Source organism: Schistocerca americana, chromosome 3 (assembly GCF_021461395.2).
Source record: "Schistocerca americana isolate TAMUIC-IGC-003095 chromosome 3, iqSchAmer2.1, whole genome shotgun sequence".
NCBI classification, from domain to species: Eukaryota; Metazoa; Arthropoda; class Insecta; order Orthoptera; family Acrididae; genus Schistocerca; species Schistocerca americana.
In genome coordinates this window covers 297,426,733-297,441,360 of record NC_060121.1, presented here as the reverse complement: position 1 = coordinate 297,441,360, position 14,628 = coordinate 297,426,733, and positions in this window count along the sequence as shown.

Sequence of the window (14,628 nt, the reverse complement as noted above, 5' to 3'; positions counted from 1 at the left end):
ACGTAGTTGAAACCGTTATAACTAATGTCCCTCGGATGGCATACGCTGTCATCGAATCAAAATCGTCCTCGTCTTTGCAGCTAGTATGTAATATACTGTTTGTTCATGTACTCCAAGCGTAGTATGAATATAGTCGGCGTATGCCGAACATGATAAAATACCGCATAACAGACAGGTATATGACGGACAGCAGTTTACTGTCACGATGTCACACCATATCCAGGGCGCGAGATAAAACGTCCTGGCAATCGTCCAGTTTGATGGTTTCAGTGCGCGTGAAGCGGCAGACGGGTGTGGCGTTCAACCACGTTGCGCACAGAAGTGGATAAAGAGGTGGCGTGAGACAAGGGTAACTGTCCGGCTTGGGGGGGGGGTCAGTTTTAGTATCGATGGCTCAGCAAGAGAAGGTGCAAGTGACACTTGCATGACTCCCGTTTTTAAGAGCTGTCCAGTTCAATAATGAGACCAATTTCCCTATATGTTCGCAAACCTTTGGCAACCGCTAATGGGATGCTGGCTTAGGACCCCTAGGGCTGCTAATTAAGTGGACTCCTGCGATAATCGCAAACACCATCGCTGGAGTTAATGCAGACCGTGATTGGCACCTTGTCATCTTCTCAGATGAGTTAGTATTTCGTTAACTTAATGAGAATCTTGTGAAAGTGTACTGATCATGAGGACCACTTTACGTCCCACAGTACGTGGCGCAACATTCGCGTGTGTGCCGCATCATTATCTCGTGCTGGGATGGGTGTCATTAGATGGAGAAGGGACAATTCGTCTAATTAATGTTCATCTCGCTGCGGATCACTATGTGCACATCAGGAAACATACTAGAGTGCCAAATGTGAATGTGTGGTTTCCCAGTGGAGTGATCCAGGTCCAGCAGGACCACTCACCAATTCACACGAGTCGAAACGTCCAGCAGTGGGCTTCACAACAGCCTGGAATCGACCTGATCGACTGGCCTTTTCGAATGCAGGCCTTTAAGCTCATTGAAAATTGGTAGGTCAGCCCCCGCACACCTGTGGCATATTTCCGGAAGCTGATCAGGGTCCATGCCTCGTCGGATGAGGCAGGTAATTGATCCGAATGGTGGCAAATCTCATCCTAGCCTCATCCCTGATGTGGAACTTCCTCGTCTCAGATTACTCTACTTTGTATGGCAACATTTGTTATAACTATGTGTTTTTTAATTGGAAATCTATGTGGAATCATTGAATTTTACATTTTATTTATTGAATTAATGCTACTTGACGCTTAACACACGTGAATCTGAAACGAGCACAAGCATTTCAATTTGAAACGAAATACTCAGAGAAAAAGACTTAATAGCGACCAATTTTTGAACAAATAACACCTAAAACAATTATATTCTCTTCCTAATTGCCTCTCAATATGTTCTGCGTTTATTGCGCAAAAGCAGCGCAGTGAGGGGTGCAGAAGCTCTTTTCCAATTTAACATTCTTCGGGAGCCCGAAACAGCTTTCCATGCACTATATCCAATTCTATGTCCTCGTATTTAGAGGAACGACCACTGCAAATAAGCATTTTGTGTCTTCTTCTTGAGATTGTACACCTGCAGAACCGTTTCTAATTAAATTCGTACCAGACTACGAGTGATTTGAAGATTTCGTTTCTCCTGTTTTTCTCTTGCGCTATTTCAAGAATAAAATTTTCGCTACTGTCTCCTTTGTATCTACTGCAGCTTCCTTCTCTTTGAAATGTTTCAAACATTTTCTGTGTGGAGAGGACTTTAGCTACTTAATAGATTCAAAACGTGCTAATTTCACTAGAACTGGTGACTCTTGATGTGGCTTGCTGATTTTTCGAGCTGGCGAGATACTATTTAGACTCATATTTACTCATTTCGTTAACATCTTGTATGTCAAATTCCTAGCGTATTGGAAAGTCTTTGTATGTGTCTCCTACATGGGGAGGGTTCCATTTCCTTTTAAACCGTTTTGCATTGCTACTGCTCTCAAGTAGGCCTCCCCAAATAAACTCGTAATCAACATAAGGTGGCCTTGGTTATTTGCTCACGATGTTTGTTTTTCTTAAGGATGATGCGTTTTTAGCGGTCCCCTGGGATTTCGCAGAAGAGGCTGCGTTTTGTGCGTGGAATGAGGCGATAAGCAGTAGATGTGGACACGACTCTGTCTTGCAATATTCACTCAGTCCTATAAAATGAATTTAAATTTTGTGAGTTTTTTGATACAGTTTTTGTCTGCTCATACTACAACAATTATCTTAAACAATAAAAGCCCAGAACGTTTTGTAACAGAGTTTCATGATTTTAACGCTAGTAAACTATTAACGACTACAGACAAAAGCTGTGACAGTAATTTATAGTTGTGAGTTCTGAAAGGAGTCTTTTTTTTCAGTGCGTTGACAATGATCCCGTGGCAAATAATGTCGCACTCTACTGTGGAAGTGGAATAAGAAAAATGAAACGTACTTTACACTAACAAATGTTCATTACTAGGAATTGATAATCAGTATTCATTATTACAATATGTGAACTATTAAGTAACCATTTTACTTAGGTAAGAAACATAAAACGTAATATCATTGTGCATGAAACTCCGCAAAGCATTTCTCTTTCACATTTACGTGATATTAGCGGCACCTTTCGACAGTTTTATTTTTACAAGGCACACATCTTCTGATCTCACAGTGATAATTATACACTGAAGATATAGAGAATCTAGCACCTGCCTAATATCACATATGGCACCCGCGAGCACGCGGAAGCGCAGCAACACGACGTGGCATGGGCTCGACTAATATCTGAAGTGCTGGAGGAAATTGACACCATGAATCCTGTAGGTCTGTCCATAAATCAGTAAGAGTACGAGGGGGGTGGAGATCAGTTGTGAACAGCACGTTGAAAGGCATCCCAGATATGCTCAATAATATTCATGTCTGGGGACTTTGGTGGCCAGCGGAAGAGTTAACACTCAGAAGAGTGTTCCTGTAGATATTCTGTTGCAATTCTGGACATGTGGGGTGTCGCATTCTCCTGCTGGAATTGCACAAGTCTGTCGGAATGCACAATGGACATGATTGGATGCCGGTGATCAGACAGGATGCTTACTTACGTGTCACCTGTTAGAGCCCTATCTAGACGTATCAGGGGTCCCAAATCACTCCAACTGCACACGCCCCAAACCATTACAGAGACTCTACCAGCTTGAAAAACAGTCCCCTGCTGACATGCAGGGTCCATGGATTCATGAGGATGCCTCCATTTCTATAAATGTCCATACGTTCGATACAATTTGAAACGAGACTCTCCGACCAGGCAACATGTTCCAGTCATCAACAGTCCAATGTCAGCGTTGACGGGCACAGGCAAGGCGCAAAGTTTTGTATTGTGCAGTCATCAAGGATACACGAGTGGGCTTACGGATTCTTATTCTGCAATAATGGGACCAACGACGACTGAAGACAATCGTTCACCGTGAAAGAAGTGCTACCGTTCCACAAATTGCTGCAGATTTCTATGTTGGGCCAGTAATAAGTGTCAGTGTGCGCACCATTGAACGAAACATCATCCATATGGGGCTTCGAAGCCGTAAGGTCACTCGTGTATTCTTGATGACTGCACGATACAGAGCTTTACGCCTCGCTTGGGCCCCTCAACACCGACATTGCGCTGTTCAGGACTGGAAACATGTTGCCTGGCCGAACGAGTCTCGTTTCAAATTTTATCGAGCGGCTGGACGAATACGGGTATGGAAAGAACCTCATGAATCCATGGACCCTGCTTGTTGGCAGGGGACTGTTCAAGCTGGTGTAGGCTCTGTAATGGTGTGGAGCATGTGCAGTTTTAGTGATATGGGTCCCATGGTACGTCTAGATACGACTTTGTCAGTTGACACGTACGTAAGCATCCTATCTGATCATCTGCATTGATTCATGTCCATTGTGCATTTGAACGGAACTCGTGAATTCAAGCAGGACAACGCGACACCCCACAAGTCCAGGAACAAGCTTCTGAATCTGAACGCTTCGCTGGCCACCAGACTCCCCAGACATAAACATTATTGAGCATATCCGCGATGCCTTGCGACGTGCTGTTCAGAGAAGTCCGCCCCCTCGTACACTTAACGGATTTATGGACAGTCCTGCAGGATTCATGATGTCAATTTCCCTCCAGCACTACTTCAGACATTAGTCGAGTCCACGCCACGCCGTGTTGCGGCACTTCTGCATGCTCGCGGGTCCCCACACGATATTAGGCAGGTGTATCACTTTCTTTGGCTCTTCAGTGTCTTAGAGAAGGTACCCTTACGTGCCAGAGGGAGGACGTGATTCTACCGTGATGGGAATTCCGGTGCACTTTGCGGAACCAGTAACTGGAGCGGTAACCTGTACTTAACAGCGATCGTTGGCTCGACCGCAGGGGACCTGTATAATGGTCTGCAAGATTCCCAAACCTCACTCCATTAGACAAATTTCTCTGCGGTTACGTGAAAACCGAAGTGTAATCTACCCTTTGGACTCAGAGGAGGAATCAGTTGCAATAATTTTAGTAGAGGCCGTACACTTATAGAATAAGGCACACATTTTCCATCGAAGGCCCTGCTACATCGATACTGGGTCTTCAATGCACTTAATGGTGCTGACTTTTAACTTTTATTTTAACAGTCCTCAAATCTATAAAGGAGACAAGCATTTAACAATGATCCTGGATACACAGTACTCACATAGTATGCATTTGCAACACCAGATTGCATAAATAAGTGCACAGGGTTGTCAGATATAGCTGAAAAGCTTGTAAGGGCGTTATAGGGTAGGTTTTGCTGAGGAATAATCATTACGGAAAAAATTCTATACGTTGCACCGTTTCTGATGTAATTATAATTTAAGTTAGCCAATCAGGTCGTTGCACGTGTAAATTCAAGCAGTTTCAGAGACAGTGTCGCCAAACGTGTTCCCCATTTGGTTTCCTCAGACGGAAAAAACGTAATTTTTACGCAGCAACCATAAATTTATAAGTTCCGAAAAAGGCATATTTTAATTGTTAATGACCATCTGAACAATTGGTAACTCACGGGTCCACAGGCAACTGTGCATTTGCACACTTTAGCGCGTACAAATGCTTGAATTTGCTCGCGCAACGACCTGAATGGCTAACGTCAATGCTAATTAAACAGGAAACGGCACAGCGTATCGAATTTTTCTTAACCACTAATACTTAGCACAACCTAGCCTGCAACTCCCGCAAGAGGTTTTCACTGTTTCTGACCATTCTTTGTAGCGCGTTCAGAAAATCGCTGCATACTGTACTGCGGACTGCGGATGTAGATTACATTCGAAGTTTGAAACAACGTTGGCAGAACTGTGTTTTTTATAGGTACATGGTTGTGTATGTCTGGATGTTCAATTTGTTTTTAGGTTATGCTGCTTTCCACTGAGGGACGTATTTTTCTTGTTGAACATTGTTCCTTTGCAAGAGCAAGGCCGACTTCCTTCTACATTTCCCTAATCAGAGCTTGTGTTCCAAAGACCTTGTTGTCGGCGGGACGTTAAACCTTGAACCGTCTGTCTTCCTTTCAAAGACTTTATAAGTGTTCGATATTAAACTGCAATGAAGTTCTACAAACGAATCAATATACAACATCTTCCACTTAATAAGAATCTTTCATTACGATCTGAATTGAAAAAGGGTTACATTTGGCACCATAAGTGGTTCTGCTTTCTGAACACGTAGATGAACTTATAAGGCGTATGTGTCTTTTAACCCATCAGCGTGATTAGCGAAGGAATTTTCCAGTATCAGATTCCTAAGGAATGAGTGTCAGAGCTTGTTTTAGCCGATGAAGTGTTTGTTTTCTTTCACCACATCGAACAGAATGCGAAGGCGCATAAGTGATATTTCCTTGTACAATGTCTGACGCATTCCCATTCTTGTAACACAGTTCTAAAGGTTTTGGAGGGAACACACACACTTTAACAAAACTTTGGTGTATCACAGAATTTAGTACAATGATGACTTACAATATACCCATTGAGGTTTGTACAATACCTTACTAACGAAATAAACACGACTGATTCTGAAAACAAGAACTATTTTAGTTAGTTACAAAAATCATTACAAAACAAAGCAGGCCCTCTCCTAAGTGTATAACTTGAAATCAAAACAATGAAAATCTTTATCTCATGATGATGATTATCAGTCTTTAGTAGTGAGTATGTCCTCCCTGCACACGAACGAGTTCATCCAAGCTGCGTCGCATGCTCAAATTTATCTTGGGGTATGAGGTCCCAATCCTAAATGGCAGCTTCAGTGAGGTCCTGAAGATTGTCGGGTGGTTTCTGACGCTGTGCAATGGCCACCCTCAACAGGTCCCATGCATACTCAATTGCATTCATGTCCACTGAATGTGCTGGCCAATGCATTTCGTTGATGTTAAAAATAAAGGTCGTGTGACTAGGGCCTCCAATTTGGTAGACCGTTCACCGGGCGCAAGTCTTCCGATTTGACACCACTCCAGCGACTAGCGCGTCGATGGGGATGAAATGATGATGATTAGGACAATACTACACCCGATCCAGCCGGGAATCGAACCCGGGCCCTTAGGATTTACATTCTGTCGAGCTGGCCTTTTTTTTTTTTAATTTTGTTCGTTTACGTTCGTCGCATCTGCTCGGGGCAGACGTCGTAATACATCCGATTAAGTTCGTTGTAGATAGATTAACTAAGTTTTTTTTATTACAGAGGGCAGCTAACCCTCTGACCGAACACGCTGAGCTACCGTACCGGCTCAGCTACCGGGGTCGGACTCCATTGATGTTGCGTCTTTAAGATATCGACACGCCGCTAGAGTACGACGCAATCTTGCATTGTCATCGTCTAGGGTGGAATTTGTCCCGATTTCACTTCCGCAGATCCTTACAATGGTTTGTAGAACCCCTTAGGGGTATCCCGGATCAGTAAAATTGCCATAGATGGGAATTAGAGGGTTCCGCCGTTCCATCATTATTGTCGCCCAGACCAGTACACTTCCACCTGGCAAATGACTGGATTTCCTGAACGTATCGGTGGTTCTGGCGTCTTCTAGCGCTTCTCCATACCCTAAGACGTCTAGTGCCCGAAAGCAAACCAATCCTGGTCTCGTCAGCAAACTTGACATTATTCCATTCTGGAATGTTCCAATGTCGATGTGCAAGAGTCCAGGGCCTTCGATAGCGTAGGTTCCGTTGGTGCAATGCAAAACTTTTCATTGTTCTTCTGGAATGAAGGCCACTCTGATGGAATCTTCTACGCAGTGTTTGGTCTGAGATACGAATACCTGTTGCCTGGGAGAAGACATTTCTAATATTTCTGGCAGTTTGGCTCCTGCATTGGTATTGTCATACGAGGATGACCACTGCGAGGTCTACTGTTCACATTTCCCATTTCCCTGTACTTTCAAATGGTTCAAATGGCTCTAAGCACTATGGGACTTAACATTTGCGGTCATCAGCCCCATAGATGTAGAAGTACTTAAAACTAACTAACGTAAGAACATCACACACACCCAAGCCCGAGGCAGGATTCGAACCTGCGACCGTAGCAGCAGCGCGGCTACGGACTGATACACATAGAACCGCTCGGCCACAGCGGCCCGCCCCTGTACTTTCTCCACATCTTAGACACATCACTTTGAATGACGTGTAAACGATCGGTAACATCTTGCTGTGTATGACCTACTGAAAATAAAGCCACTATCCTGCCTCTATCAAAGCGTTGTATACCTCTGCGTGGCACGATGCTGCACTGCTGAACACAGACCGAGTGAAGTTGTTGTTGATACTGGACGGATCGCGGTGTTCCGCTGCGGCAGCGGTATGTTTGCGTTACTGGGAAACGACCACAAAGCATGCTAGTAGCGAACACCGTCCAGTATATGGGCTCTAACTGGGTAATGCATGAAGTGCGCAGGTCAATGAGACCTCTAATATCGTGGAGACCATTTTACAATAGTATTCAGAACTTTTGTTGAGCAGTGTAGTAAACGAAGTTGTACTTAGGAATATGCATCCGTAAATTCCACATTACAAGGGAAACAAAATCGTCCTAAGTTTCCGACTATCTCAGTGATATTTATATTTCTGGTTACGTTTGTGACAGCTCAAAAGTACTTCGCTACGTCACTTGCTCAGTTTCGCAGCATCTTTCTTAAAAAAAATAGACACCATATAAAATAACGTAATGTTATTGTTTGCATTTAGTGTGAAATATTAATCAATTCGTCAATGTTTTACTGTAGCATATCATATGGGTTGAGAGATGGAAGCGGTGAATACTACGCTTACATCAAATTTTGTAAGAGTACAACGTTAGAGCCATCTGGTAGGAGAAAGTGGAATCAACAATGATTAATGAGGACTCTGAACATTTCCAAGGAGAAACGGTAAGAAATACTCAGGACGCTGGCCAGCAAAAGTTGTCAGATCATATTATTAAATCTGACGTACTAATATAGAATGCAAAACAAATAGCTGTTCATGGTGTTTTGGTAATATGTATGATACTGGAATGTAAGTAAGTACGTATATACTATTCTCCCGAGGCTTCGTAGAACCACGAAATATTTGCCTACTGGAAGGTTTTGAATTGATAACATGAACGGTGAACAACTTTATTTTTTTCTTAACGGAAGTCTGTTTCATGAGGAGCTTAGGCGTGTAGTGGTTCAAATGGTTCAAATGGCTCTGAGCACTATGCGACTTAACTTCTGAGGTCATCAGTCGCCTAGAACTTAGAACTAATTAAACCTAACTAACCTAAGGACATCACACATATCCATGCCCGAGGCAGGATTCGAACCTGCGACCGTAGCGGTCGCTCGGCTCCAGACTGTACCGCCTAGAACCGCACGGCCACTCTGGCCGGCTAGGCGTGTAGTGGTAAGATATTTTTTTACTAGCGACAAAGTGGCTCCAGAGAATAAATTATGGGAAATATTTAGTAGTCAATGAGCAGTCGCTATATTTTTTCTGGGAAATGAACTGTGATTTACAAGTACTTCCTAAAAAAATGAACTTTATCTTTGTTCAGTGACAGTATTACTTCGGTAACGTTAGTTTTTCCGGGTAAGCGATTAAGTGCATTGAAAATACGATAAATGTGAAGAATGGTTTTACAGTTTTTCAAGGATTTCCGTTACTCGCTGTCAAATATGATAAAATTCTAAAAGAGGAAAATCTAGGAGTTTATGTCAGTATATAATACGAGTATATTATCTGTCAAATAAACGCCGACCCGAGAAACCGAAAACGGTTAACAATGGCTTGTTGATAAACTTAGAAGGGTGAATTTTAATGAAAAACGTAATCTTCTAACAAATAAGATATTTACATTACATTTAGTAACACATCACATTCTAGTGTGTACCGATTTTGTTACGTTTGCTCCTGGATTAAATGTGTGCCTGGAACATCCTGCGATATGTTTTTGTTTCGGTTCAATAGGTTCAAAAATGGCTCCGAGCACTATGGGACTCAACTGCTGAGGTCATTAGTCCCCTAGAACTTAGAACTACTTAAACCTAACTAACCTAAGGACATCACAAACAACCATGCCCGAGGCAGGATTCGAACCTGCGACCGTAGCGGTCTTGCGGTTCCAGACTGCAGCGCCTTTAACCGCACGGCTACTTCGGCCGGCCGGTTCAATAGGTCAACAGAAAAAACGATGTCAGATGACTACCACCGTTTTGAACTTCACTTGCTGATCAGTCGACAGAGACAGTGATCTGGTTTTTGGAAGAAGTGGCACTGAATATAAATGAGAAAATGTGGTCTCAACACGAGGATGTGGCAACAAATTTTGCAGATAAATTGCGAGACCATCTTCGGAGCATGATGGATAAAGTTAAGTCCGCACTGAGCGGAAATGCTCTGCAGCAGAGTGGCGTGGCACGGCGAGACCAAATATTGTCTGCATAAAATCGTATAAGACAGAATGCGGCAGCGGAACTGCACAGCCCTCTACTGCGAGGCAAAGTTGAGCAACTGGCAAACTATGACGCGCCGTGCGGCGTCCTGCAGTTTCGTTGTCGCTAGTGTGGTACTGAAAGTGTCCAGACATCGCACGTCATTTAAATCACAACTCTCTCGTCGTGCGAAACGAAAGTTTGTTTACCAAAATGGTGTTAGACGAGGAAAAGTTAATTGTATGTATAAGTGAATATCCAGGGTTATTGTTGTTGTGGTCTTCAGTCCTGAGACTGTTTGATGCAGCTCTCCATGCTACTCTATCCTGTGCAAGCTTCTTCATCTCCCAGTACTTACTGCAACCTACATCCTTCTGAATCTGCTTAGTGTATTCATCTCTTGGTCTCCCTCTGCGATTTTTACCCTCCACGCTGCCCTCCAATGCTAAATTTGTGATTCCTTGATGCCTCAAAACATGTCCTACCAACCGATCCCTTCTTCTAGTCAAGTTGTGCCACAAACTTCTCTTCTCCCCAATCCTATTCAATTCCTCCTCATTAGTTGCGTGATCTACCCACCTTATCTTCAGCATTCTTCTGTAGCACCACATTTCGAAAGCTTCTATTCTCTTCTTGTCCAAACTAGTTATCGTCCATGTTTCACTTCCATACATGGCTACACTCCATACAAATACTTTCAGAAACGACTTCCTGACACTTAAATTAATACTCGATGTTAACAAATTTCTCTTCTTCAGAAACGCTTTCCTTACCATTGTCAGTCTACATTTTATATAATCTCTACTTCGACCATCATCACTTACTTTACTCCCTAAATAGCAAAACTCCTTTACTACTTTAAGTGTCTCATTTCCTAATCTAATTCCCTCAGCATCACCCGATTTAATTTGACTGCATTCCATTATCCTCGTTTTCCTTTTGTTGATGTTCATCTTATAGCCTCCTTTCAAGACACTGTACATTCCGTTCAACTGCTCTTCCAAGTCTTTTGCTGTCTCTGACAGAATCACAATGTCATCGGCGAACCTCAAAGTTTTTACTTCTTCTCCATGAATTTTAATACCTACTCCGAATTTTTCTTTTGTTTCCTTTACTGCTTGCTCAATATACAGATTGAATAACATCGGGGAGAGGCTACAACCCTGTCTCACTCCTTTCCCAACCACTGCTTCCCTTTCATGCCCCTCGACTCTTATAACTGCCATCTGGTTTCTGTACAAATTGTAAATAGCCTTTCGCTCCCTGTATTTTACCCCTGCCACCTTCAGAATTTGAAAGAGAGTATTCCAGTTAACATTGTCAAAAGCTTTCTCTAAGTCTACAAATGCTAGAAACGTAGGTTTGCCTTTCCTTAATCTTTCTTCTAAGATAAGTCGTAAGGTTAGTATTGCCTCACGTGTTCCAACATTTCTACTGAATCCAAACTGATCTTCCCCGAGGTCCGCTTCTACCAGCTTTTCCATTCGTCTGTAAAGAATTCGCGTTAGTATTTTGCAGCTGTGACTTATTAAACTGATAGTTCGGTAATTTTCAGATCTGTCAACACCTGCTTTCTTTGGGATTGGAATTATTACATTCTTCTTGAAGTCTGAGGGTATTTCGCCTGTCTCATACATCGTGCTCACCAGATGGTAGAGTTTTGTCATGACTGGCTCTCCCAAGGCCGTCAGTAGTTCCAACGGAATGTTGTCTACTCCCGGGGCCTTGTTTCGACTCAGGTCTTTCAGTGCTCTGTCAAACTCTTCACGCAGTATCTTATCTCCCATTTCGTCTTCATCTACGTCCTCTTCCATTTCCATAATATTGTCCTCAAGTACATCGCCCTTGTATAAACCCTCTATATACTCCTTCCACCCTTCTGCCTTCCCTTCTTTGCTTAGAACTGGGTTCCCATCTGAGCTCTTGATATTCATAAAAGTGGTTCTCTTCTCTCCAAAGGTCTCTTTAATTTTCCTGTAGGATCCAGGGTTATATGGCTTTGAAAATGAATATTATATGCCTAGTACCAGAAAAAGCAATATTAAGAAAGAAACTGCCGAAGAGGTAGGAGTAATGGGTAACGAAGTTTCATATTTTTTCTATGAGGGATGACCAGAAAGTAATGCAAAGCATTTTTTTCTCAGCCGAAAACAATATTACGAATGCTAAACGTTACGTATGCATTATTTGAAGCCTCCTGATTGAGCGTGCCAAGTTTCTGTCACTTCCGACAGAGAGTGTAGCTGCAAGAAAGTTTCAAAATGGCGTCTGTAGGTGATGCACGTTATAAGCAACGTGCCTTCATTGAATTTCTCACTGCAGAGAAAGAAACTGCGGAGAATATTCACAAATGCTTGTGCAAAGTCTATGGAACATTTGCTGTCGACAGAAGTACAGCTAGTCGGTGGGCACGGAGGGTGAGGTCATCAGAAGGCGGTTCTGCAGAGCTCCACGATTCGCAGCTGTCGGGGAGACCATCCACGTCTGTCACACCTGACATGTTGCAGCTAGCCGATGTCGTCATTCGCGAGGACAGACGCATTACGACTCTGCAGTTGGCGCTGCATCTGCCAATCAGTAGAGGAAGTTCACACAGTGAAGCACTGGCTCCGCCACCAGGACATGGATTGGTACCGACAGGACACACACACCCCTTGTTTTGCGTTGGAGAAAGGCCATAGAACGGGTTGAAGATTATGTGGAAAAAATAGGGTGTATAGGTAAAACCTCATTCTTTAGTTTAACTCTCATTATGTTCAATAATAAATAGCTGAAGAAAAAAATGCGGTGCATTACCTTCCGGGAAACTCCCGTATGTTGCCACAAGACATTTACTTTTTGCCAAACATAGCGTACAAATCCCTACAAATTATACACCTTCTTATTTAGTGAAACAGCGAATAGGTATTTATTTTTGTATGACTGCATACTTATACGAGGGTTGGAACTTAAGTACTGGCAACTATTATTCACAACCGATACCGAAGAGTTACATGTTTGCACCTGTTACTCACCTTCAAAGTAGTCACCAGCGTTGTGTAGAACCCGCTGCCAGTGATGCGGAAGGCGTAGTATACCGTTAGCAGAGCCTGTTCTGTTGATGGTGCGAATAGAGCGGTCTACTGCCTGTCGAATCTTTGGAACAGTTCATCTTCGGATTCAAATCAAAGTCACAAGGACTTAAGTCCGGGGAGTACGGTGGATGGTATAGTACTTCCCAGCCCCGTCGACCGAACAGAGCAGCCACAGCTTGTGCTGTAAGCGCCCGCGTATTGTCGTGCAAAAGATAGGTGGGTTGCGCAGAAAGCGTCGCCGCTTCTTTCGCAAAGCTGGTCGCAGGAGATGCCCCCAAAACGAACAGTAATACTGTGCATTGACGGTCTGCCGTGGAGGAACGTAATACATTACGATAACACCATCACAGTCGTACATGAGAATCACCATGTCATGCGGAACCCATCGTGATGCAATATTTCGCATGCCCAGGCGTTCTTTCAGGATGTGCAGTACAGTCGTATGCGCTAATCCGGTTTCGTGGGCGAGCACACGTATCGTATGGCGTCGATCACTGTCCACTAATACAGCAACAGCATGCACTACTTCTTCAGAGACGCTAGGACGACCTGCCCGATGCATGTCTGCCACAGTTTGTCGACCTTCGTTGAAGGCTTTTACACAACGTGCCACTGTTCTGCACGGCAATGCCGATTCTTCGCACCCCTCTTGAAGACCTTGATGACACTGTCGTGTTGTACGACCTCTGGCGCCTTCGATCTTGATCTAGTTCCGTTGTTCCTGTTTCGAAAACAGAGTAACACGTTAGACCAATCGCTCACAAGTGACTGTGTTTCCCTCGATTCTGTGAACGCCGGTGACGTGGCACGGGCGAGTCCATTTGCTCAGAGGTGACATAGGTATGTCAACCACGGGTGCTATCAGCGACAATAATAGATTCCATTGCATAGTGACTCCAAAGCAATGTTGTCGTTATTTAAGTTCCAACCTAGGTAATTACATTTGTACTACCAATTTTCTCTTCGACGAAAAAAAATGTGTCTGAAATCTTATGGGGCCGGCCGCAGTGGCCGAGCGGTTCTAGGCGCTTCAGTCTGGAACCGCGCGACCGCTACGGACGCAGGTTCCAACCCTGCCTCTGGCATGGATGTGTGTGATGTCCTTTGGTTAGTTAGGTTTAAGTAGTTCTAAGTTCTAGGGGACTGATGACCTCAGAAGTTAAGTCCCATAGTGCTCAGAGCCATTTGAACCATTTTTTTGAAATCTTATGGGACTTAACTGCTAAGGTCATCAGTCCCTAAGCTTACACACTACTTAACCTAAATTATACTAAGGACAAACACAAACACCCACGCCCCAGGGAGGACTCGAAACTCCGCCGGGACCAGCCGCACAGTCCATGACTGCAGCGCCTGAGACCGCTCGGCTAACCCCGTGCGGCCCTCCTTGGGGACATCTCCTCTCACACCACGTGTAGGTGGGCATTATCTTCCTGAAATTTAAGCCTAGGGTGGCTTGCCGTGAAGGGCAACAAAACGTAGTGCCGAATACCGTCGATGTACCGGTGTGGTGTAAAGTATGCCACGGATGACAACCAAATTGGTCCTGCAATGAAACGAGATGGCACCCCGTATCATAGACTCCTTGTTGTCGGGCCCTATGACGGTTAACAGTTAGGTTGGTA